General features: G+C 40.3%; 1 protein-coding gene across 6 annotated transcripts in view; it reads right to left on the bottom strand.

Annotated features, from left to right (window-relative positions):
* Positions 1-26,408, bottom strand: part of MIDEAS (mitotic deacetylase associated SANT domain protein) — a 65,844-nt gene that overhangs the window by 39,220 nt on the left and 216 nt on the right. The window contains exon 1 of one of the 6 annotated variants that reach the window (XM_076344705.1): positions 25,233-25,386. The exons of 1 other annotated variant lie outside the window; for it this stretch is intronic. The gene's annotated coding sequence lies outside the window, so the exon portion shown is untranslated. Of the gene's footprint in view, positions 1-883; positions 1,054-7,875; positions 8,101-24,804; positions 24,914-25,232; positions 25,387-26,408 lie in introns of those variants that run through there. 4 more of the 6 variants (XM_076344710.1, XM_076344708.1, XM_076344709.1 and 1 more) reach the window with 4 other exon arrangements.

Below are 26,408 nucleotides of genomic sequence, written 5' to 3'. Positions count from 1 at the left end.
ACATATTGCCCTGGGAGGGAACAAGAAAAAACAGAAAATAGCCCATATTTGTAAATTCTATACAGCAAAGCACAGCAATCTATCTTCTGAAGAAAGACAGCAGAAAGCTCAAAGCAACTGAGAAATAGAACATTGTCCAAGAAAGCCAAAAACGTAAATGGAGGATGATGGTTTTATGTCCCTGTCACCTTATCCCAAAATGGTAGGGCATCTTCCACAGATACCTAGAAAGCCTGTCTCTACAGCGAAAGGCGTATTTTCCAGCAGTCTAGCATCACAGAAGAGCAGCAAGTGAAGTCCAAAGTGAACAAGCAAAAACAACCAACTGAAGTGTCTCCAGTTTAAAAGAAGCCCACTACAAAAGAATATAAGTAGGTAACAATCATCCCCCCCAACACCTCCAAGTAAGAAACTAACCTAGGGAACTGTATCAGATGAAAGTCCTAGAATCAATAAAGCCTATGAAATGGGGAAGGCCTACTTGTTTGCAAAACACTGCATAGCAAAAAAGGAACTCTTTACAGCGTGCCCATAATAGGGGCAAAAAGATCAAAGGAAAGCTGCTTCAGACAGACAGACAACAACAAAAGGGAAAACACAGCATCCAGGAAGCTTGACCACTTCCACTGTCGCCTGAAGGTGTCTGCCTGAGGCTACCAAATGCATACCTAAATAAGTAGTACACATTGAAGACATTTACGGGCTACCCAGATTTTCACATGATTGGCCCATTTCTATTGCGGAGAAAGACTGAAGCTGTGACTGTCTTCAAGGGTGCCTCTGCCCTGAGGACAGCGTGGTTAAAATTACTTTGCTACCACTTTCACTTTCCCATTTTCAGAGGCTGGGAATTGATAAAGCTCTGTTAAACCGCTGTACTAACCAGAGATTCAAGAGTGAAATCCATTAGCTCTGTGATGTGAAGCAGGGGAGACAATGGTCACGCTGAAGGACTACGTGCCAGCAAAATCAGGTAGCTTGTATTGCACCACCAGATGTGACAAACTACTGCTCCAATCTAGACCACTCCTGACATTCAGCATCATAGGTTAATTACCTACAGCAAGCAAAATAACACAAAATGTAGAATTACCATATTGTTCGGGAAAAATATACATACCTGAGGAAAAAAAATATTAACTACACCTCATGAACTAATCAAACCAAGGAGAAATACAAATCCTACTTAAGTAATATATTTTGGTTTATTACAGTAAAGGATGTAATAAAGGAGAGGCAGTGAAACATGTTCTCATAGATGTTACTTAATTGGGTTTTCTTTTCTGTTCGAATAGTCTTAAAATTCACTGAAGCATGCATTCTGATTATATTTTGACCTACTATTTACATCTGTGGACAGTTTTATTTATCCCCTATCACCACAATTTTCCACATTCCATCTAAACACACAGATGCATTCTAGTATGCAGGACGTTATAGAGAAGGATTTGGGGTTTTTGAATTACAGGGTCTGAAGCACCACAGATGCACGTCAAAAGGAAGTTTTCAGATCGCAGTCCTATGAGAGGGGAGTTGTGTACTTTCAAGGAACACTCAAAAAATAACCTATATTTTGGGTTGTCTTCCTCAATTCAAACTGTAAACTCAGTAAAAGTATTGGAGGTTCGCTTTTCAAAATGCACCTGGGATTTTCCATATAATTTTATTTTAAAGGGATGAGAAAGACACAAAAAGTTGTTACAAAGAAAATTCCCATTAAGTGTTGATTAGTCTTGTCCTTACAACAAATGAGCCAGGCAAAACCTGGCTTACACAAACAGCTCCACCAGAATAAAATCAGCATGGATGAGGAAGAAAAACTATTAGAAGACAGACTGGAATTTTAAAACTTAGCAGATTATTAAACAACAAAAGAAAAAAAAAAAAACCACCCTGATTTATTTTTAAAGGAACTGACAATGTTGTTTCTACCAGCTACTGAAAAGGTACTACAGCAAATACAAGTTAGATCCTCACTTTACTTTATCCTCAAGCAAAACTTTGGGTGGTATTTCCAAAATAATTGAAATTTTGCCCAAACCTCATCTCATGAAAACAAAAGATTCATGATTTGCACCAGACTCATCTTTCATCTTGCACAGCAACAACATGCAGTTCTTAGAGAGAACTATAAGAGACAGCTATGTAAACTGGACTTCTGTAAACAAATACGCAGGAAAGCCCATCTTTACAAATGGCTTTGCAACACAGTGCAGGCTTACCCTTTAACAAAATAGGTATATGGTACATTTCTTAAATTAGTTAATGTTTATAAACTGTACTGAAATTAGAAATATTTGTTATTATAATCTGTCATCATGATAAATACCATGATCTAAAGAGGCTTGGGCAGCCTTAGAGTGCAGAAAAAGCACAGCAATTAAGGAGTATGAAACACTGCTTTCAGGCTTTGTAAAGTTACACAAACATACTATTCTTTCCCACTGGAAATGGGTTAACAGTTCTTCTAATTGTAAGCACTTGGATAGCTATTTTAAGCTTTTTTGTTTGGAGCTGTCAGGGAAGGCAGTTGCTAGCAACAGAGAGACCAATACTCCAACATGCAGGAATCGCAGCAGGCTCTGAAGTCAGAATGGCAAAGAGCAGGGCAAAAGCTTCTCCCTGCCCTCGCATTCACATAGCTGACATAACCACACCGTCTCCTTCGCTCCGAATGCATCTTCCCGCCACAAACACACCACCTGAAGAATTGCATGGATACACCCCAGAGACAGACCAAAACTCTGCACCTTAGCCCTGGGAAGAAAACACATCTGAATGCACTGAGCTGCAACAGGAAAGATCGCTGCAGGTTCAGTTGTTTCCATCTTGACCTTTCCAGCACTCCACCACAAAACCAGACATAATGTAGGTGTCCAGTTTATGGAATACCACAGTCTGAGTGCTTCACAGATTCCTTCAAGGCTTTGCAAGAGGTAACGGCCTACAAATAAGAGAAAAGAAAGGGGAAAGTTCATGAAGATGATGATACTTTCCATCCCCAGAGGTTTCTTCATGAGAGACATAAATGCACTCGACACCTAGACCATAGCTCTCGGCAGAGACACTCCTGACACCATCAGGCAGGCATCATCACTCGCCCAAGCCTGGCTGGAGAATAGCTGGGGCTAAAAGCACAGGCAGAACCTCAGAGAATCTAGGGTCAATTTCCAGCTCTGTTACAGCCACGCATCTTAAGCAAGCCACTTCAGTTCATATAATGAGAATAATACCTGAAACCCAATACACTGATATTCATGAAGTATTCTGAGGTCATAAAAGTCATATTATCTTTAACAGTACCCACTAACAGGCTTGACAGGGATTCTTCCACAAAGAGCTTAAAAGTCTAATTTGAGACATGATGCAACAGGGTAGCGATAACCAAAGAAGAGGGAGGGGGCCAAAAAAATGAAGGAAAAAGGTCACACAAATAATAACATAGTTGTTCTTTTGTCATATGCCTCTCTCTGCCTCACTCAACCCAGAAATATCTTTTTGTTTTTCAGCAGTTATATAAGCTGAAGCAGTGCTGATCTTGGTTTGCCCACATCCACACACTTGCAGCCAGACAGATGCCAGTACTGCCTGAGCTAATCTATTATAAAACTACTCAAGTAGTCAGTCTTCAACAGCACCGACAGGACTTTAGTTCAAATTTCTAAAATTATGTCTTTTAAGAAGTCTTGTGGTCACTGTTGAATATAAAAGGGTCTTTTTATTGTGCTGGTCTGTTACAAGGTGCAGTAAGCTCTTGGCCATGACTGGGTCTGTCAGGCATTACAACAATGCAGCTAAGCAAACGCACACTAGTTAATACTGGGGGTAGGAACACTGAAAGACACAGGCAAGCACGATCGTCACACGGTGGAACCCAGAAAGGTTTAAAGAATCCAGGGGCCCAGAGAGCACTGCAATTTCTTAATCTTTAATTAAAGAATCAGAGCACTCTCCAGGCCCCCGGATTCAGAGCTCCCTGCCAATTACCTGCCAGACACCTGCCCAATCTCCTCCTTTTAGCCACAGGGATTTCAGCGGAGGAAAGAAAGAGCAGATGGTTGGCACCAATACTGGATCAAATACAAAGCAAGCCTCTTCCATTTCTGTAGTGGCTTATTTGTGTTCTTACTAACATTATAAAGCACTTACACTATCGGGCATAAGTGTCACCAGCCTCATACTTACTCAGAGCAAAGTAAGAAGCTTCCTAAAGATTCAGCTCAAGAAGCCTACTTGAAACCAAACAAACCACCCATCCTGCACTTTATAACTTATAAAAGAAAGGAAAAATGTCATTCAATAACAGCATGAGAAGTGCCCTCTATTAAGAACCCTTACAAAGCTATTTTAAATTGAGCAAAAGATTCAGTTCTTAGTAAAACACAAAATTAAGGTCGCAGTGATCAAGTTCAATATTACAGGAAAAACTAAAGTTTATGCATTAATCCACCTGCACATGGAATCTTGTGAGCATTAAGCAGATGAGAAGTATAACATGCTTTTACATTTCCTCCTGCACTTACATAGCTTACTCTCCGAGTCCTGGAACAATATAAATACATTCTAATTGAAGTCATAACATTTTGGGTCAATAATCCCACATTACACTTTGAATAGCTGTATTTGCTAAAGATACAAACTACGTAATTGCTATTAACAGGAGCAGTAAGTCCTTCCCAACTGTGGAAAAAAAACAGGCCATAAATAATTGGAAAGTCACACAGGAACTTACTAGAAAAGCCGATAAGAGGATTGGTGCTAAACACTTGACCACCTCCAAAAGAAATCGCTAAGCATTAAAAAAAAAAAAAAAAAAAAAATCCCTTACATAAAAGTTTTCACTCTCAGAATGGAAGTCTAATGAACTAATCATCCCTTCAGGTGTATGGATTCCATTAACCTGATCCTCTCACACCAAAGAAAAAGAAAGTCTGAGACTGATGCTCCTTTACAACCCATAATGCACCTAGTGGATTCTAAAGGATTTTTCCACACCACCTAGACAGCAATCTCTTATTTCAAATAGTTTACTAGTTCAACTTATGTCCCACAGCTTCTGATGACTTTACTATTTTCAACAAACCTCCAAATAAGAACAAACATCCAGTCTCCCGTCAGCAGGCTGACATTCGTTACACAGTTCTCCCCCATTTGGGAGAGATCTACGAATCAACCGAGGCAGAAAAACATTCTACTAGTTGCTACGCTGAAGACAAATTTCGTTTGGGGATAGCTGAAGGAACTCGCCCACAAACAAACTTGATGTTACTGGAATACTTAACATTTATGTAACACTTTGCAACAGTTAAAGCAATATATTAACACCAATTCATCCAATCTCACAGTATGTGTCTTGTGCAACATTCAGTATTTTTAACAGGTAAACAAAGAGAGACAAAGCGTCCTGTTTTGCACTAAAGAGCAAACGGGTAGCCAACAAGAGATTATTCTTCTGGAATTCCTTGATCTCAGTTTTGTCCACTGTTCACTCCTTCATACTGTGCAGATACAGATTGCATTTGCAAGATGTCAGGTAAAGCATCTTAATTTTGAACAGATGCACTAAAATTCAGAAACTGGTATAGAACACTACTTCTTAAAATACCCTGTAGAACTCCCCCCACCCTGATGTAAATGTTAAGGCTATTTTGATATAAAAATCCCAGTGCCTTCTAAAGCACATAAAATTTCACCCACCCATATCTGTAGAAGAGTTCTAACATTAATATATATATATGGCAGTGTCATACTAGAGATCTCTAACCAATACTCCACAGATGCAGCGTTCTATGATGCCTCCGTACGGTCCACGAGCTCTGCCTGGAACTGTGGGCTAAGGGGAAGGGCTCTTTCACTCGCATGAACTGTACTGGTTGGGGGGGTTGTATTTTGTTTTTTTAAGAAAATGACAACACTAGCCAGGTGTACTCCTCTTACTGTCCATGGCTTCATTTCTTGCACTGTAGTACAGAAACTGAGTTACAGCAATTTCTGTTTTACACAGTTGCATGGCCTCACAATCATAGTATAACAGCACTATGTACTCTTTAATGCACTTACTCTGGCAACGCCTCTTTAAGGGAGGGAACTACTATTATTCCTTTTTTATTGAAGAGGGCTAAGAGAGAGAGAGACTATGAAGTGACTTGCCTGAAGAGGCCTATGACAGAGCAGGGAACCCAACTCAGCGTCAAGCTAGTGCCCTACCCTTTCAATCATCTTTAGTCTCTTACTCAGTTTGCAATCCCATCCTAAGGATGGCTAAAGTGCAGATGAAACCTCCCCGAAACATTTCTTCCCATTTCAGCCTGCCCCTGAGACTGTACGGCATGCATAATAATAAACTCAAGATAAGCATATAGCAGTCAATGCAGGTTTATTGGGGATCTAAAAATATTTTTCTAGCTTTTTATTAGAGTTGCCACCTATAAGGCATATATGCATAGTGATACACTAGCCTTGGCTGCAGCAGTGTCCAAGGGACACACAGAGCAATTCAGGAATACTAGGCAGACCTATTCAGGTGCAAACATGACGTTGTTATTAATTTTGACTAGGGATTAGGTAACAATGCTGAATAACCCCATCAAATCCCTTCCCTGCATACAATTACAAATTCAAATGAAGAAAGAAGGGAAAGAATATAGGAATTTATAGCTATAAGTAGATTAGCTTTGATACGTATTTTCATCTGTTTACATCGCTCATGATCACCATAAGCATAAAAGCACACTTTGGAATCAGAGAATAAAAAAAAGGAAGGGGAGCTCTTAAATCCTGTAAGACAGTGCTTTTAGCAATTACTGCAAAATGTATATTCCTCCCACCTTTGCAACCTCCTTCCCGACATCCACTCCAAGGGAAAAGAATTTTTGTTCTTTTCCCACAACTGCAACATCTGAGGTGCCACAAATAAGAAACAGCTTTCAGGCCCACAAGAAACGGATGCGTCGGAGTTGCGTGTGTTCAGAGCCCACCCGTGCAGGGACAAGCTTCCACCCCTTGAACCCTCTAACTGAATCTTCTGTTTAACCCTGTCTCCAGCCAAGTTAAGAGCAAAACTCATACTGATTTTTAGCAGGAGCACGGCAGAGATCGCAGCAGTTGGTCTGCAGGAACAAGGACTCTTTCAGCAGACCGCGGAATGGGTTCTGCCGCTGCCAACAGTGGCCCTTCAGAGGCCCCGGATATGGGGGGTACCATGGTCCTTGACCCCAGTTTTGCTCTGCAGCATCAAACGTCAGATTTCTGTCATTTGAGGGGGGAGAAGGGGAGGGGAGGGGCAGAACCATCACACATTTGATTGTGAAATATAATGAAGTGTCATGGAAAAAATAAAATTAGGAGCCAGAGTTTTTTAAATGCAAACACTAGAGATGAAATTGTAAGTCTTGGTTTCCCCCTTTCCATAAAAAGCTATGTATTTATAGCAGCTGCTTACAAAAAAAAAAGCCTTGAGAGTTATGCATGAGGAATGCTAAGTCACAGTATTACTTAGAAAGAAAGAATAAGTACTAATTTGCACATAACTGATGAAATTCACCTATTACAGTAGATTAAGTTGTTAAGTCAATTCTGTTCCTAAAACTCCCCCCACTTACATTTTTGGCTTTGTTCTCTCTCTTCCTTACTAAAAATCTTGACAATTCAGCACAAAAGGTTCCCTTGCACACAAAATCTGCCAAATCAGAGTCATGAAAGTACAGTCAGTGCCACAAAATTGAACAAAAAAGCAGAAGAAAATTCACACTCGTCACTACCTGCACACAAGACCATCAAGAAAAAAAGTTCAGCTAACAGAACAGCTTCTACACGTACATAGTTCCTGCACTTAGCAGGCTAAGTTTGTATTATTGTAGCCATTTCTAAACTTACTGCTTTGCTTAAGCAAGGTTTCCACGTTCTTCAGGTATCTTCAGCCCACCTTCTGCAACACGCGTGACCCTGGTCTTGGCATAAAGCTTCACAGTAGCATCTGCACAGAGACGGGGATTCCCCCAAGCAGCAGTTTCAGAGGCCCAGAGCTGAAGAATTTACCACTTTCGATTATAGATTGAGATCAAGTACAATGGTTGGTTTCCATTTATGTTGCAACATGGAGGAAGCTAACACGTGAGAAAAAGGTGAGACAACGAAAAAACTAGCAGGAAGAAGAAAATACCTCCCTTCTGAAACCAGAAGTTTATCGGTCCCTGCACATGCACTTCCTCTTGCACCTACGTTCCCAGTACATTTTGTCCATTTTCTAGAACACGATGCCTTCCAGTTAAATACTTAGTTCCACAAAGATACCATGGCAGGACAAACTGTTCCAAAAGACATGAACCACCCATGCAATTAAGCAACTATAACAACTTCTTAGTGTGCCCCCCCCCCTTTTTTTTTTTTTAAAGTAGCTTCTCACAATTGGTAATTTTTTTACTTCAACCTTATCTGAAAGTAATAGGACAGATTTGGACATTAAAAAGCTACAACCAATAAAAAGAAGTTGTTTACCATTTTAGTTACACTTCTCAGCTCCCTTCCTTGAAGAAATAAAAGGTTTCCCCAAACATTTCACTTGTTAATATATATCTTTTAATTTTATGCACAGATATTCGCATGGTGAGGAGGAATTAACACCTCTTTTTTTGGATACAGAAAGAATGTTGTGTGACAAATTTCTCAATATCATTGGAAGAACCGCTGGCAGTTTCAAAGATTGTGAATTCTCAAAAATCAATTGAAAAATTTCATACACATACCTCCCCGTAACATTCAGTAGACATTAGATTTAAAGGTTCAGGTTTTTAACTGCAGCAGTTGGAAAAAAACCCACCTGTCAGTTGCTCGACTCCCAGTGTCACTTCACTAGCTCTCTAGTCAAATTCTAAAATAAGCAGATCTGCAACTCTAATGTTAAAAAAAGGAAATTGCTTACCACACTCCAACTTTTCAAGCTTTTTATACCTTAAGCAAGTAAAATGACACTTCTGGTGGTCTTTGAATAAACAGTTTAAAATAAAGTCCATAGCAATAAAGATACTTTGCTTGCCTAGCTGCAATAGTAAAAAATTCCTCAGCCGAATATGGACGCATTCTTTTCCTATTCATTGTGGAGAACAAACTCTTCAGTAGCAATATCCACCCACTGTGTGTTTCTTGCTAATCTGTGTACTTACAACAGTCTCTGCTATTGAGAGCGACTTAGCTGTTTCACTAAACCAGCCTAGAAATAATTTCCACAATCATTCTGGGGAGGAATGAGGGGAGATATATACTTGTAAATGGTTAACACTCTCCCCCCTCTCCCTCCAAGCAAATTGCACACACACGCAAAAAGGCAAGGGAAATAATTAACCTTCCAACTCCTGAATTTTGGCTTCAATTCCCTAAAGTAGCTGCATGCACAAAATCCACATGTGGAAAGAATAATCAGTGGTGACCAACTTGCTGAGGGTTGTGGAAAACGGGCCTGTGGAGCACAGCAAGCTCTTGCCAGAGACCTGCTGCAGTCTCTTCTGCCGCACAGACCTCAGCAAATGTGCACCGCAAAAGCAGCACCATGTCCTTCCCAGGCATTCTGAAAAACCTCAGTGTTTAAAAGCAATCACTGACCACCACCTCTTCCCTCCCACGCTAAAGCTTAACAACCTCTTTTTTTTTTTTAAAAAAAACCAAAAAAAAAGACAGACATACAATTGCAAACGTATGCACTAACTTAAAGCCACTTTTTAGTCTTTAAGGCATGCAACTCCATCACGTGGCCCTAAGGCCTCCTCTGGATACTGGCACCATTTCTGTCAGGAGATACAATCCATTTATTTTAAGACACAGAAGGGTGTTATTTTAATTTGCAAGATTACTTTCAATTTGAAGCTGCCTTTTTAAAGCAAAATCCCTCTTCATTAAAGTATCTTAGTATTTGAAGATGAAGCGATGAACAATACTTCATTTAAGTATTCATTAAAGAACTCTCTCCTTCATTAAAGGAAAAAAAAAAAAAAAATCCTGAAACGATCTTATACCAGATCCACTATTTTAGCATCAATAATTCCTTCCTGAAGAAGCAGCAGCTCTCATAAGTGCTGCCTGCATATCATTTTAGCTCTGTACTTTGCTCTACTTATTACCAAATATTTTAGGAAGTATATCTGTAATTACTAAATATCTTCCAAATTTGCATACTTAAAAAAAAAAAAAATCTTGTTTTTCATCCAAAATGAAATCTGTATTTTGGAGGTGGCAAGACACTGGGTTTCCCCCTGGCAGGGGAAGGCTATCCTCCCCTGCTCTCTTTGAGCATACTGACATCCAGTATGTTAGTACCTCTGGCACGTACACCTCTCTTATCCAGGTCCACTCACACTGCTGTAAAAGAACTGCTCCCAGACACTTCTGTAGGCATCCGGGGACCAATAAATTTTAATGTACATTGCTGTTGTAGCTGGTGGCCTGTATCTCCCTAGCTCCTTTAGTTTTTCAAACTCCCCAAGATGCCTATCTCATTCCTACCAGGCAGGAGTAGTGTTCTCCAATCGCTGCTGCAAGAAGCTAGTGTAAGCACAAATTTCCATTTATAGCTCTCTACTAAGAAGTTTTTTTTCTCTTGTTGGGGCAAACACTGGCCTCAGTATGATTACAATCCATCTGTGCATATATCTGGCAGAAAAGCTATTTCCTCTTAGAGGGTTATATTTATTTAGCCGCAGTACAGCTGCTCCAAAGCCACTTGGAGTCTAAAAGTGTGCTTTTCTGATGTTGCATTTCCCAATGAAATGCATCAGCTGCTGCGCAAGAACCCAAGTGATAGCCTGAAGAAACAGTATCTCTCAAAGGGTTTGTGTCCACCCTGCAGCTGAGCTCACTGGTCTCCAGAGTCATGAAGCACAGGCTGCCCTAACAACCAGGCACCTGACAGCTCCCCCTGCCCTTGCAGGCAGCCTGGCATGCCATGACCCGTGGCTGCGGCTGCTGTGACATCCTGGGCGCCCCCCCATTAATTTAGGGCCTGCCCAGGCACTAAACACCCCCACAAAGACAGACAGGCGAGGCGGTAAGACATCTGCAGCACAAGCATGGAGTCCCGCACCCTGTCCAGCAGGGCACATAAGCCATCCTGGAATACATTCATTTGCATTAGGTCTTGGATGAGAACTTTTCAATTTTTATTTTTTTTTTTTAAATATACAGCTCCTTCTGTTGTTTATACTACTTGTTCTGCATTTCCACGAACAATGAATATACACAGCTTTTTTTTTTTTTTCAACTTCTGCATTAGAAGGAGAGCAAACTCCCTAAAATGATAAATTAGATTAAAAAGAGCCTAGCTACATCACAGTGTTCAGACTTCGCTAACAGGGGGTTTTTTTGTTTGTTTTGAATAGTAAAAAAACCATACACTGCTATCCACAACCCTCAAGAAAAACCCTAAAACAAAGTATCTCTCTCAACTGTTTTAATCCTCAACTTCCAAGAGATGCAATGCTTTCAATGAAAATTAAGACCATAATGTATTTGCAGCCTGGTCAAAGGTGGTGTTCTCCCTTATACTAGCATCCAATTTATATTTGGGTATTCTGTTTGGCAAGAAAAGGAGATGAATGCTATTTGCAAAGCACATTTTATTTGAAGTCACAACAATAAGCAACACCTGTGATCATTAATCAGCTGTATTCTATCTTGGCTATACATTATACCTACACTGTATGTATACATGCATACATTTACATGACTACATACACTGCAGATAAGAACCAATTTAAGTGGAAGAAATTCTTCATAAGTAGTTTACTTAAATAATTTTTTCTTAAAATGATGCTTTACCCCCACAAACAAACAAGCACTACACAAACAATCTGATTAAATTACGAAGGCTCCAGCATATTAATAGTGTCTTTGCAGTCGTCAAGGAATTGTAAAAACACTCCCTTGTTTAAATTTTGAAATAAAAACAGTTATTTTGCTTTCAAGAAGTTCTTGTAAGAAATGCATCAAGGACTTCAGAGTTTTTTCATCTCCAAAAATTCAATTTGAGAACCTTCCCAGTTATCAACAAACTCTTAAGCAACATGAAAGTACAACTATATATTTTTTCACATTTAAACAACAAGGCATTTGTAATTGTTAAACCTGTATTTAAAGTGATCTACAAAGGGGGGGGGGGATTTTCAGCTGGAAATATTTTAACTTTGAAAAGTTACTGTAATGGAGGAAGCTTAAAACTAGGAACAGCTAATCTAAAATGCTAGACAAATGAGTAAGTTATAGATTTATTAAAATGAAGTTAAAAATTAGCAGAGTATACCGAAAAAAGAACTCATACTATTTGAAACTAATATCTAACACACACTTCAGAAAAAAAACTTCAAAAACAGATTAACATCCCTGCGTTCAATTAAGAAGTGAGACCCAAGACAATTTTTTCCAGCAATTGTATTTAATAATAGTAAGTTGACTGTTGCTGAACAGATAAGCTGACAGTTAACATTGTTCCAGACACACGAGTTTTCCAGATCTTCCTTATTTAAAAAAAAAAAAATTACTTCTAATTAAAAAAAAGGGATGGGGGAGAAGTCATCTTTAAAGCAAAATGGTCTCCATGAGTCCAGCCAGCATGCCAAGTATTAACCTTTGCTTTGTTTCTTCATCTGTTGGCATTTCTAAAATGTTGTTTGTATAACACACAAGGATCAAATCAGTGGTTCTTTCCCTTCGAAGTGATTGGCAAGTCATCTGTTCTCAAAATCCAACATTTGTAAGAAATCCTGCAATGCTAGCGTGAGACTACAAGTGAATCGTGTGAATGAATAAAGGAATATGGAACAATTAAGAGTAACGAACACAGCTTTAACTTTTCCGTAAGACAACTGCAAGTAACACTAAGCAAAATGCTTCAAAGTAACTTATTTTGAGCAATGAAGTAGTTTTCAACTAAACTGACAACGTAGTTGAGAATTTCTGATGGCGTAAGAGCACAGAATATTGAAAGCCAAAAGAAAACCAACTTTCTTCCAGAATAAAATCCCCAGTGACTCCGTGCAACCTTGTATCAGCTCTCCAAACCAGGACTGTGTAGTAGCTACAAGGAACACACTACAAGAAAGCTTTCTTGTTCTTACTTTCTTATGCACTGTGCTACGTGGTAACAGTTTTGTGCAAGTCAGCCACGTGCAGAAAACTTATTATAGGAAGGGCAAAGTTTCCACAAGACTTTGCAGTTGTTACTGTCAGTTTTTGATCCTGTTTGCTGGGTCTGTCCAGCCACATAGTGCAAAAGCAGTATCAGTGTCATGCAAAATACAGCCGTGCTTCTGTACATAAATACAACTTCTCTCAGCTCCTTACTTGTTCACCATCCATTATTACCTGTGTGCAAGACAGCTCTGTCTTTTCTACGTTGTAGCATTTTGGGCCCAGGACCAATTCTGAATCCACGCTATAGCTATTCCGAATGAAGGGCATAACATTACAAAGGGTTACAAACAAGCACTCTACCACCAAACCATTTTTTCCCCTTTTTCAAACAGGAAAACCTCATGCTCTTCAAATCTGTTGTATGATGCATTAAGCAATTTTGTGTTGACAAAGTAGCACTAGATTTTCATTAAAATATATCAACGCTATGCAAAAATGTTCAGTGGGAAAGCAAAGGGTTAAAATCGCCATTATAGTTGCCACAAAGAAATAGTAGCAAGTAACTTGACAAAATATTCACTAAGTTTCCTGCATTCAAACTCATTACACTTTTCTCCTTCAGACAGGGTGTAGTGGTTTAACCCCAGTGGGCAACTAAGTACCACACAGCCGCTCGCTCGCTCACACACACACACACACACACACACCCCCCGCCTCCGGTGGGATGGGGGAGAGAATCAGGGAAAAAAAAGTAAAACCCATGGGTTGAGATAAAGACAGTTTAATAGGACAGCAAAGGAAGAGAAAATAATAATAACAATAACGATAAAAAAATATACAAGACAAGTGATGCACAATGCAATTGCTCACCACCCGCTGACCGATGCCCAGCCCGTCCCCAAGCAGCGATCGCTGCCCCCCGGCCAGCTTTCCCCCAGTTTATGTACTGAGCATGACGTCATATGGTACGGAATATCCCTCTGGCCAGTTTGGGTCAGCTGTCCCGGCTGTGCCCCCTCCCAGCTTCTCGCTGGCAGGGCTTGAGAAGCTGAAAAGTCCTTGGCTAGTGTAAGCACTACTTAGCAACAACTGAAACATCGGTGCGTTATCAACTTCGTTCTCATCCTAAATCCAAAACACAGCACTGTACCGGCTACTAAGAAGGGAATTAACTCTATCCCAGCCGAAACCAGGACACAGGGTCACTGTGTCCTGCCAACTCATGAGCTCCCAAAAATAAACTAGTTGAGTAACTAAAGATGTCAATAGATTTTCACATTCTCTCCGTGCATCCAAACTGTACGGCTCAGATGGTTACTTGTAAACAGCCAGGCATCCTACACTTAATCTAGAGCACTTTCCCAAGCAAATTCTGTCACTTAAAATAACTCAGTTATAGCTGTCACTGAACACAGAATACCCTTCCACCTCCAAACTGTACTTCTTTCTCATAAATCAAGTCACTCAGAAAGAACTGTCATCTTAAAACACTTTTTAGCACACAGCAAAATGGAGTAGTTCTGTTCATCTTCACAATAAAAAAAACATAGTACAGCAGCTGACAGATGTACAACCAGCTGGGGAAAATGCCCTGGAACCATGCTCCAAGGAAGAAAGTTGATCTACCACTTTTATTTCTTCCATCTTTGACCTCTTCAATGACACTGCCAAAGCTACCCAACTGAGAAACGGAAAAGTATGAAATAACTCTGCATACGAGCCAGACTGAAATCACCTAAGTGCACAGAACCACGGAGATGATAATTCTGTTCACTGACAACCTGATTTAAAGCCAAGTAAGTAACCTGAGTAGAGTTTCCCTAGCCAATCTGCTCCATACAGAAATAGGTGCCTCGTTTCTGGAGTGCAATCCAGAAACTCCAGTTCCACGTCTCAGATTTCTAGAACAAACATAAAGGGATTAAGCATCTCGCAGGGAACCAAAAGTCAGCCTTTTTAACAGGATGTCCAGGAAAAAGCCAGTCAAAAGGGCCCATAGAGGATGCATCATATAGGCAAACACGTATCTGCATCTGAATGAAAAAAATTGCTGTTCTACCTAAGGCTTAAGTGCCTCTATCTGCTGGAGGTCCACAGCACGGGCTCTTCTTTTTAAAGAGGATGCCAATAACTATTTCTGAGCAACAAAACCGGCTCCATCTCAAACACAGTAGGTGTGAGAGGGTGTGACCTCCTGTACAAAGCCTGATGACAAAATGCTCACCCAGCCATGGTGATGAGAATTCAGACTCGCATATCACACCTTCCCCTAACGGAGCCCCCCCATCAATCAGCTCCCCTGGGTGGGGCAAAGTCTCCATTCCCACTCTTGACGTTGTGCCACTATTTGTTAGGTCAGAGTACGGTTCTGTAGCCTCTTTGTTGAAGGCAATTACCTCACCTTAAAAGAAGGATGATAACAAGGCACAAACAAAGTAAATTACTTGTCAGCCCTGAGATTGCAAGAAAGGGAGAAGGCTGGAAACAGTTTTGTTGTATGTCCTATAGCACCAGAAAACACTTCCTCCCTGTATAGCATTTTGTTGCCCTCTCTTTCAAGTCTGTCTCTGGTCTTAGTTGTCCCATAGGTGTCTAACAGTTTGTAAATGTAAGTGTAGACTCATATATTAGATGCAGGAAATTCCATGACTGGAAGACCTAATGGTCTTCTGGGTCAGGGGAAAGAGCAAGACTTCCTCCAAGCTCTAGGTATGTGCTCCTTGTTGCTGACCATTTTAACGTCCGTATAAGCAGCTTGTTGAGTCTACCTATGAATAAAAGGCTTAATGAAATCATAAATACAAACACTTTTCCCTCCCAGAATATTAACACCAGCTAACTCAGAGACAGAACGCTAAAAGCACTTCAGGCTAGTAAAAGAGATTAAGACCAAGATTTTACTTAAGATTTTTAAAGGCTAAATAAAGCCATTGACTTCTTGGTAAGAGTATGGATGTGACGACTTAAACATTTTAACCTAACTAATACATTAGAAAGCTCCCCCTAACTTCAATTTCCAGGCTGTATTCCTGAAACAGACCCCCATAAGAACTGCTGGTACAGACCCAGTCACAGCACTGCCACGTCCACTAGCAAATCAGACCCTGAAATTTGCTTTTGACAAAAGGGACACCTATAGGTCACTGAGACCTCTAAAGGTCTAAGTGTAGCCTGCACCTTTGTTACATATTATTCAAACTAAAATGGTAAAAACCTGCAGTAAAACCATATTGGCTCAGAATACGTAAGAAAGAGTAAAACTGTAGACTTATCTATACCACGTAGCCTGAGAATTACAGAGCAGGTGCAGCCTTTTTTATTAACGCTCACGATGTCAAGAGCAGAAGCAAGCCATCTTATGCAGATTTGAGTTATTCTCACAAACCCTCTTCAGTAGATTTCTGCTCAAATTTTTGACAAGAGACTATAGAAAACTGGATTTTTTTGGTTCTTAAGAAATTATCCTTCTGTATTAGACACCAAAGAGTTGCTGCAAACATCAGTGCCATCTCTGCTCTTTAGCCAAGTAACATGTGAACCAGTTCAAATACTGAGTTTTCTTGTTTGCTTTTTGTCATGCAGTTCTTGAAGTATGCTGTTATGGTAGTAGACGGACTGAAGTGAGTGTTTACAATTTGAGATCCAAATCCAAGTATAGTTTAAATAGCAACACCTTTCATGAAGGAAGCATTAAAAGCTTCAAAATATCTTCCTACCTTGGCACTTTTTTATTTTGTGTGTGCATGAGAATGTTTGTTTGGTTTGGGGTTGTCTTTTAAAAACAAGAAGTGTTGCCCTTCCATCTAAAAACTCATTCTTCCACAAACATCAACAGTAACTTCACAGCACTACAACAACAGAATATTGCTGGTCAGGATTGGAACAGATTATTGCTTTAGATTTATCACCATTGGGGAAGAAAAACAAAACAAAACACAACACTTCTGTTTAAAAAAAGTAAAAGCCAATTCAATGTCACCCAACTATATATATATATAGTCAGCACAAAAAAAAGCAGCATCTTGCCAACACGGCTGTTTTAACATCAACTCCAAATATCAAATACATTGTCCCTTTAACTAAATATCCAAGTACACATGGTCAAGCAATTGTTGATGTTGACAAGTATTTGGGCCACTGCTGTTGGTCTCATACTTGCCTAATGATACCTCTGACAGAGGTGCCTTGTGGAGAAATCCAGAAACTCATTAAAAAGCAGCAGTGCCACCTGAAGTCCAGTGAAAGGTCGCTAACCTTGGTCTGTCGCCTCTGTGTTGGCGAGACGCCTTGCTTCTTTATGACCGGACTGCCCAAGTTTCTTTTGTCTCCTGTGCTTTATTTACAATTTAGCAAATACATGCTTATGTCATTCTTAGACAAACAAAACAAAAACCTGCATCTTGGCATACAGGTGGGCACAGGCAGACGAGCTCATTTTAAAACGCCAGGAGAGATTACCTGAATGACAAAGCTGAATCTTCCAGTGTGCAATTTATATCAATAATAATTATTATTATTATTTAAGAGCTCTTCCAGATGTAGAGAAAAACTTTACAAATCAAGGATTCAAATATGCATTTTATTTCTTTTGCTAACAAAGCTCTCTGTATTTTAATTTCCTCTGTAAAGGTAAGGTAACTAGATTTATATTGCAAATGAAAAACTTCAGATAGGCTTTGTTCATTTTTTTTAATGAAAAAAGATCAGGATTTACTTAAATTAAGCTTCTTGCAAGGCAGCCCATTATTCACTGTTAACAAGTGTAAAACCTAAGCACAGTATCATGTATACCAAACTTCCTAGGTTTTTAATACCTCAAGACTTCGAATGTTTATTCTTTGCATCTCAAATTCAAAATTAAAATGAATTGTTTTAAGGAGTTCCACATTCTTCTTTTCACATCTTAGGTAATAAAAGAGCATTTTTATTACAGATCAAATTTTTCTACAGAAAAAGTTATAGTACATTTTCTATAGAAATAAATAGTGCTAATGGCACAATAAGTCAGCTAGTACCATACCTGAAATATTTCACTTTTGCCAAAGAAAGAAGAGCATTAAAATAAAAAAAATAAAAAAAAAAAACCAAGGAGGAGTCAAAGTAGTTCTCATACTACTTTACTTAAGAAGAATTGTCTTAAATATATTTTGCATTCTTGCATGTATTTAGAAAATCATGGTAACAAAGACCACTTCAATACTGAAACTAAATCAGAAAAAATGCAGCCTATAATCAAATGCAACATTTTGCACAATTATTTACTTGGAATAACACCCTTTATGTGCAAAAGACTTTCCAAATATTCAAGGAGGGCAGCTTAAACTCTTAATAATAAGAATGCCCAATGGTACAGTAATACTTTTTAATTCCTAGCTTTCATTTATAGCATATTCATTTACTTCTCCCAGGGCATCTCAACATCCCTTAAAACATCTTCATTTAAACAAATACTGTTGTAGAAAGACTACATGATTTACTCATGACATATACTTGAAAAAATATTTGTATTTTCTAAAAATCTGAAAATATAATAGCTTTCCAATACAAAAATCCAAATAAATTTATAATTTTAATTCAAGATAATAAAGATTATATTAGAAATATTCCCAATGTTTAGCATGTCTCATACAGGATAACATCCAGAGCTTGTCAAAAAAGATTGTAAGAGAACAATTCAACTCAGAATTTTCTAAGTCAGGAAATCAAACTAAACCATAGAGGCAGTCAGATCTCCCTGCCAGTTTCACATACATGAGTATTTGGCATCCTAAATTGTCATCATTGGAATCTCCTAAAGCAATCAGAACGCCTTACAGCTGTGGCTCTCTCTCCTCTCACCAGGAATTTGGCAGTGCTGGGATTTTGTTCTCAAATGGGATAAAACCAAATTCAAAATAGGAAAATACTTTGCTAAATTCTTCGCTAAATTCTTCTACACCACAGTGTAGTGATTTCCCACAAACACAGCAAACTCTCCTTTCAGGAAGTGCTTGAAAGAATGAACAATACATTATGTAGGAAGAAATAAAGCCTGAAAATAAGACAGTTTAATGGCAAATGATCCAGTGAAATCCCAAGAGTATTTTTAACATATGGCACTTCATTTCACTTTACTTTTCAATGTGTCTAAAGGATCAAAAATCTGAACAGTTAAGGATATTATGAAACTGCAAGAATAGTTGACTTGCATTACTATAAAACTCTAAACAATAATGTAATTTATGACAGATTACTAAGAGACAGATGCAGGAGTTCAAAAGGAGATGCTCAAGAAATCATAAGAGTACAGACGTAGCAGATAAGGCTGCACCTAAGCATACATGATTAAGTCAAGTTTGAAATCACGCAACACACTCAAGCAACCTGGGATCCAAACAGAAATGCACTTTTACCCTAGGAACTATACCATAACAAGGCAATTTGGAGATTATTCATAATTCTGGAATTAGTTTTGACTTTAGACTTCATTACAATGCACACCACAAACAAAGTGACAAGCATTTCTGCAGGCATACTGCCCCACAACATGTAGCTTCAGAGAACAGATTCTAGTTTACCCATGCTGAAGGGATGCAGCCGATCTGGTAGCTGAAATCAACCATACAACACTGTACCACAACCAGACTGCAAAGCCAAACCAGTATGTCAAAAGTCTTCTCAGTGAAAAGCCCTTGATAAAAAAAGAGAAGAACAATCCTTGCAGTCACAATTCAGGCATGTTTTGGTCACTATAGCTCTAGAAATACAAAGCAACATTATTAAGAACAATAAAATAAAACTCAAAATTTAGCATGATATTCAGGCTTGAAATAGTAGTACAAACAGTCAAACAAAAAAACTTCAAAAAGTTTTTTAAAAAATAAACAAAACTTCACAAACAGTACTCTAACATCACAAGAAAAAAACATTTATTCTCAGGGAAACTGAGTAATGAGAAACTTAAGGATGTATAACAGAATAGCATGTGTACACATAAATATACATACACATTTAATTTGTCTTCCCAAAATAAGTGACAAGAGGATATACCAATATATATTATTATACTATAACCTCTCCTATTAGTAAGCTATGATGGGGAAAGCCAAGAAACTGAGAACCAATTTTCATGTGAGAAGATAATATACAGCAAAGAAGAAATAAAACACGAATACTGACTTGATTCCGCTTCCTATCTCTTTACAGCCCAACACTGAACATGTAATGAATCACTAACAAATTTAGTAAAAAAGATATCAGAACTGTTTCTCAGTTTACCACTTCAGTCATTAATACCATTTAACTTGTATCAATCTTCACCAATACTTAAGTCAATCTATAGAGAACAACTTTAAAAATTAACTTTCAAAAACTAAAGGCTAAAAAAGAAAGCATTATTCCATGTTTTGCTGTAGGCCGTTCAAGATGTCTTTAAAAAAAAAAAAAAAACAACAAAAAACCAACCCCACTGAACACTTTGCCACCCCCTCCAAATCTCGCTTTTCCCTGTTAACTTCTTGATCAACACCAGCTGTCAATGCAACAAGAGGCATTCATGTAATTTACTTGTACATAAAAAGAACATTCATTTTTGAGAGATGTAAATTTCAAAGAATACCTGTACATCTTCCATACTACATATAGATTAACAAATTATATTAATTCAGGCCCGGTGATCAGGTGGCTGTCAGTTGCAGCAAACATGATAAAAAGCATCAACACAGCCAGAAAAGCAAAGAATTAATTACCAAGATTTATCTCTGCATCCCCATTCGATCGTTTGCTCCTGAATACCTGAATGTTGGCTGCAAATGCCAACATTCACATTTTTCCCCGGTGTGAAGAGTATAGCTTTTTCTCGTAACATTCTGTGTATTTTTCAGTCGCTAGAGTTGATCAGCAGAGCACTCGAGAAGGGCTACAGTTGGAGACCATTCAGAAACAAGAGTTATGCAAAACGTTGTGAAGTGTTTATTGAGCAGCCTCTCGCTGGAAACACATGCCATGCCATTTGTGCACTGGGAGCTGCTGTAGCTGCCAAGGAGCTTCCATGCGGAATGCAAGTTGCTGGTAAGCAGCTACAAACATTTAAATTATTACGTGAGCAACCACCTCCTTCAGGGACCTACATATCGCACGACAAGGATTTCTTGGTTTGAATGCTCAAATCACACTAAAAGGAGCATGTGATTCAAAGAACGAACAACTCCCGTCCGACAGATAGCTCTGTGCCACACTATTCCAATTATTAGGGGAGGTCCTAATGATGGTATTTCCTCAAATTAGCAGTACGTCCCTCCTATTTACAAATTGCTCAGTGACAAGTCTTCCTTTTGGAGCTGACTCATGAGCCTTGGCTTGCCTGTGCTAGAATTTGCTAGCTTTTTGGACGTGTTGCAAAACCTCACCACCAGAGCTCCTGCCTCCCTCACCCCCCACCCCACCCCCCTGTTTCATATGATGAACACTTAGAGAAAAGTGGTTATTTCTCCCTTTATGTCACTTAGAATATAACTAACGGCACTGGAGACAATATGCATATTTACCACATTTCATGTTAGCATAAACTGTAATTTACTGCAACCAATACTAAGATTTTATGCAATGCCTCAGAAAAAGAAGGAAAAAAAAATATTTTTTTTTTTTAAGAAAAGGTGAAACAACAAAAACAAATCAGCTTTTATCCCTAATACAAGTCCCTTCAACATCCTCATTCCATGATTTGATCAGTAGGTTAAAAACGTGGCTGCTAGACATTTACCTGAGCTCCAGGGAAAACTAGGTAAGTTTCTTGAATAGAAACTCCTCAAGAATTGCTAAGCATATAAAAAACATATGCACCTTTGGAAACAGGACCACGGGCTAGACAGACTCCCATTCTGATTCATGGCAGTCACTCTTGTCTCCTCGCACGCCTGAACACACCGCCCCCCCCCCGCCCCCACTGCTGCTGCCACCATCACCAAGGTGGCCATTTCCAAAGAAAGGCTGCAGGTCTGCCGTCAGGGGCAACTTAAGGGATTGCCTGGCAGCTTGACAGAATAGCGTCACAGGAGGGATGCCAGGCTCAAAAATATCTCCTGCAGTTCTGCAGCTACCACTTACGGGTGACAATAAGAGTGAAAATGCAAAAGCGTAAGTTAACATCTGGAATGAGTATATAGGCTCTCAAAAGGCTTGTACCACGCTACAGCCTTCATCCTTTCATACCACCGCTGCTCTCATGCCCCTGGATGGGTTAAAGGCTAGCAGGGCTACGCCTCCCTTTTGCTAATAAGCACACAAATTTATGTCTATGACTAATTCCACCAAGTACCACAGGACAACTCACGGACATGAAAGTTACCTACTCCTTTGTATACAAGCCCAAAGAATCCTGGCCTAAAACATTTTCTCCAACCACGTAGGCTGTGAAAAGCAAAAGACTTAGCATAAGGAATGACTATATTGTATCACTACCACAAATGATTCAAGGAATCTTTAAGCACTGTTTCTGTTTTTCCCCAGAAGTAATTTTGACGTTAAAACACCCAGTATAACGTAGATTTCCAAGTCAGTCAAGACATGAAGAACAACACAAAAAAATATGCAAATAGAACATCATAGTAATGCACAGATTAACATATCTTTGCTTATTTTGTATTAAAATGCTTCAATAAACTTACAGAAGGATCACTATGGAAGTAAGTTTGCTAAGTGATAGGCCTAGTGTCATGGTTAATCAGCTACTTGCAAAAAAAAAAAAACCAAAAACCAAACACCAACACCCCCCCCACCAAAACCAAACAAATGTAATCTTCAGCACATCACTAGGTTCTTCATTAACAAAGCTCCATACATTTTACATGAAGCATTTAGTTGACAACCTGACGAAATTACCAGTAATAAGATGATCGGTGTGTTCAACTAAAATAGTATGTTCTAGTTGAATACCAAGAAATTTTAAAGCAGCTTTCCATTTTTACAGTACTTTCCATCACAGTGCTCAAAACACTTTACAAGCCTTCACAGCATTTATTAAGACATCAGCAATGACAGTTAAAGATAGCATTTCTAGAAAATTGTCTCTAATCTTAGAAAGGCCAATTTCTGAGTACCAGATCTGAAATCTTTTGGATCTGCTATTTCATGAATTCCAAGTAATTCCAAAACTAAACTGATAAAAATTACAGGTAACCAGCATCTCTGAAAAACAAATCTTAGGTACCTAAAGTTGTATCCACAAGAACTTCGGCATAATTTTGACGGCCTTTCAAAGCCTTAGTTAAAAGACATGCTAATATAGTGTCAGTGGCACACTCAATGCCTTGTCCTATCCCTCAGCGAACGCTGCCTGCAAGATCACTGAGCAAGATGCAACTCTTCAACTAAAGTTGAAACAGCGTGTTTAAAACGTATGTCTAGTCTAGCATTCCTTTCAGCCTCTTATTTTTTTGTGGCCTGACACAGAACCTCTCCCCAATGCTCTTCTTTCCATTTCCAAGCAAGCTAACTGAACTGCAGTTGCTTATTTTAACACAGGCAGTTTTCCCACACAAGTGATTAGACCAGAGCAAGAATTACACTAAACCTGCAGGACTGTTGGCAAACCTGACTGATTTTCACCGGCTGCATAATCACTTTGGAAACATGAACCCACAGATACAACGAGTTTTCAATTTCTTCTGTGATTTCAGAGACTACTGGTGGTGTTTCTGCTGAGTATTTCAGGTCTGTGACTTCTACGATCAGCCTCGCTCCACTTCTCCTTTTCCCCCCCTTCTAATTCTTCGGTGAAGTCAGAGGAACGTGGCAGCTCAATGCAGAATACATTCTCTTTTTAGCATCTGCAATGCAAAACTAGGTTTTGTTCGGTACAGAATCTTGCACAATAGCCTGTGTGTACGTATTCGTTCCAACAATGCTGTCCTATGCAATCACTCTGTAATTACACACAGTCATAAAGCTGCTGCTGTTGCTGCTTGGAACTGCAGTCTCGCCCTCTAGAACAACCTAATACCAGTCTCCGCATTAGGACATTTCTTTCCTCTCTTCCCCTCCCTTAACTGCTTACTGCTTGCTCCAGTATAGACGGCCTTTACACTGCGCTCAAAACACGCAGTCAGGATGAAATCAAATTATTTGGGGTATTATGAAAAAGAAGCTATTTGTTTTAAAAAGGATGCCAGGTAAACCTTTGTTGACCAAAGAGAATATTTCCTCAATTCTGCAGGCTGCAACCACGCAAGACTTTACAAACCAAAAACAAACCCTGCTTACGCCTGTTAAAAAAAACCCGTAAGTATTATATAAGACTCGCATACGCGCGTGGGTGTATTGTCAGCTTTTACCGGTAAACTGCAAAGAATCAGTCCTTTGCAGTTGCCGCCGGAGAAAGAGCTGTACGTTTGAGAGCACGGGATTTTCAGAAATTATCTAACGAATTCCTCCCCACCCCCCTCCACCGCGTAAAGCCCAGCAGAGAAATCCAACCCTCGCAAGCCGAGACTCACTGGGCGCTGACGAGCGGCTGCAGCACGGCGTGCTCCCCCGCAGCGCCCGGAGGCCGCGGCACACGCGGAGCTGCCCCAGCTCCAGCACGCAGCAAGCAGAGAGAAAAGCCAAAAAAAAAAAAAAAAAAAAAAATTACAAAAAAAAAAAGACACCCGCCAGCCCAAAACCACCCAACCGCAAACCAAGCCCCCAAAATACCATCCGCTGGCAGCTCACCCGGACACAGGTACATCCTTAACACGCTGCTGCAGCCAGGCAGCAGCAAAAGTCACCCCTCCGGAGCCCTCGTAACGATTTACGGAAAAGCAGGAGGAAACAGTTCGGCAGCCGAGCCCGGGCCCCCGCAGCAGGCAGGCGGGCCGGCGGTGCCCCGGCCCCGGCCCCGGCCCCGGCCCCGCAGGGCTGCGCGGCCCAGGCGCGGAGCCAGCCGCCCCCGTCACCTCCACAGGTACTTTTCCTCCTCATCCTGCACCCGGCACCCACAAACAAAGCGCTACCCCCCCGCCCCCCCCCCCCAAAAAAAAAAAGCCCCAGGAAAGACACCCCCTCTCCAAAATGGCAGGAAAACGGAAGGAAATCGTGCGGAAAAAAAAAAATAATAAAGCCGCGGAAAACAGGAGAGGGAAGAAAACGTGCTTGCTCACCTGCGAAGCGAGGCACGGCTGCCGCGGCAGGCGCCCGCGGGGGGACGCGGAGCGGCAATTGGCAAAGGGAAGGGGGGAAAGAAGAAGGAGGGGGGGAAAGCCCCAAACTTTGTTTCTTTCTCTCCGGGACTCAGGGAAAGCGTCACTTCCTAGTGCGGTAAGCGGGGAGGCTCCCGGGCCCGGGCTCCTCAACTCCTCCTCCTCCCGCCTTCCTCCTCCTCCTCCTCCCCCCCCCGCCCCCGCAGCGAGCAGCCCCGCCGCGGCGCAGCTCCCCGCCGATCCTCAGCGTCTCTTCCCGGCACCGGCCTGGCCCCCCTGCCCTTTTTCACAGATCTTGGCTTGACCTTCTGTGCTTGGCTTTAGGCGCTGTTTGCAGGGAAGGAGGGGAAATCCCCAACGAGTAAGGGGCGGGGAGAGAGTTTGCAGCACTGATTTGGAAGCCAAGCCCTGCAAAATACTGCCGTGTTCAACACCTGGCAAAACTCGCCGGTTCGATGCCCCGAGTTCAGTGCGAGCCTCCCCAGCGTGATCAGGCTTCGTGGCCCTTCTCTCTAAAGAAAAACGAGCAAACTAAAAGCTTTTTGTTTTTAAGGAACCACTTGTACCAGAGGAAAACATGGTTTCGTGTTTCCCCCTTTTGGTCCCTTTTTTCACAGCTTTTTCTGAAGAAAAAGTGGAAAAACGGGAGGGAGAGAGGATTTGTATTAGATACAAATCTCTTAGGTCATTTCTATACTGTTAGCTGTTTTACCAAACACCTGAAACTTACTTGCACAAGAAAACTGAAATTTACTTTCACAAGAACCCACACTGCTGAGGTTTCTAAAAACGTTCAGCTTGTCTACTGGAATATGGCTTCCTCTGTTGCCTTGGTCTGAGAATAAAAAACAGTGTGCTGGCAAATGCAGGCACGTTACTCCTCTTAAGGAAGGAAATAAAGCAGCTGCTTCGTCATTGCTCCCCCTGTAGACTGCTCTAATACTCGAGTTTGTTCACAATCAACGGAACTTTCAGAATATAAAATAACATTTAGACAGTGTTCACAGATTAGACTCTCATTCAGTGAAACATGGCAAGCAACACAAAAATGCCAAACATTTTTCCCCAACATGCACGTTGCTACGTGTTTACCTTCATCCAGGCTTAAATCATCCAGCGCACACAGTAGCAGAGCTT

The sequence above is a fragment of the Aptenodytes patagonicus genome, chromosome 7, assembly GCF_965638725.1.
Source record: "Aptenodytes patagonicus chromosome 7, bAptPat1.pri.cur, whole genome shotgun sequence".
NCBI lineage: Eukaryota > Metazoa > Chordata > Aves > Sphenisciformes > Spheniscidae > Aptenodytes > Aptenodytes patagonicus.
The sequence above is the reverse complement of the archived record's forward strand: the minus strand, read 5'-3'. Positions and strand labels throughout refer to the sequence as shown.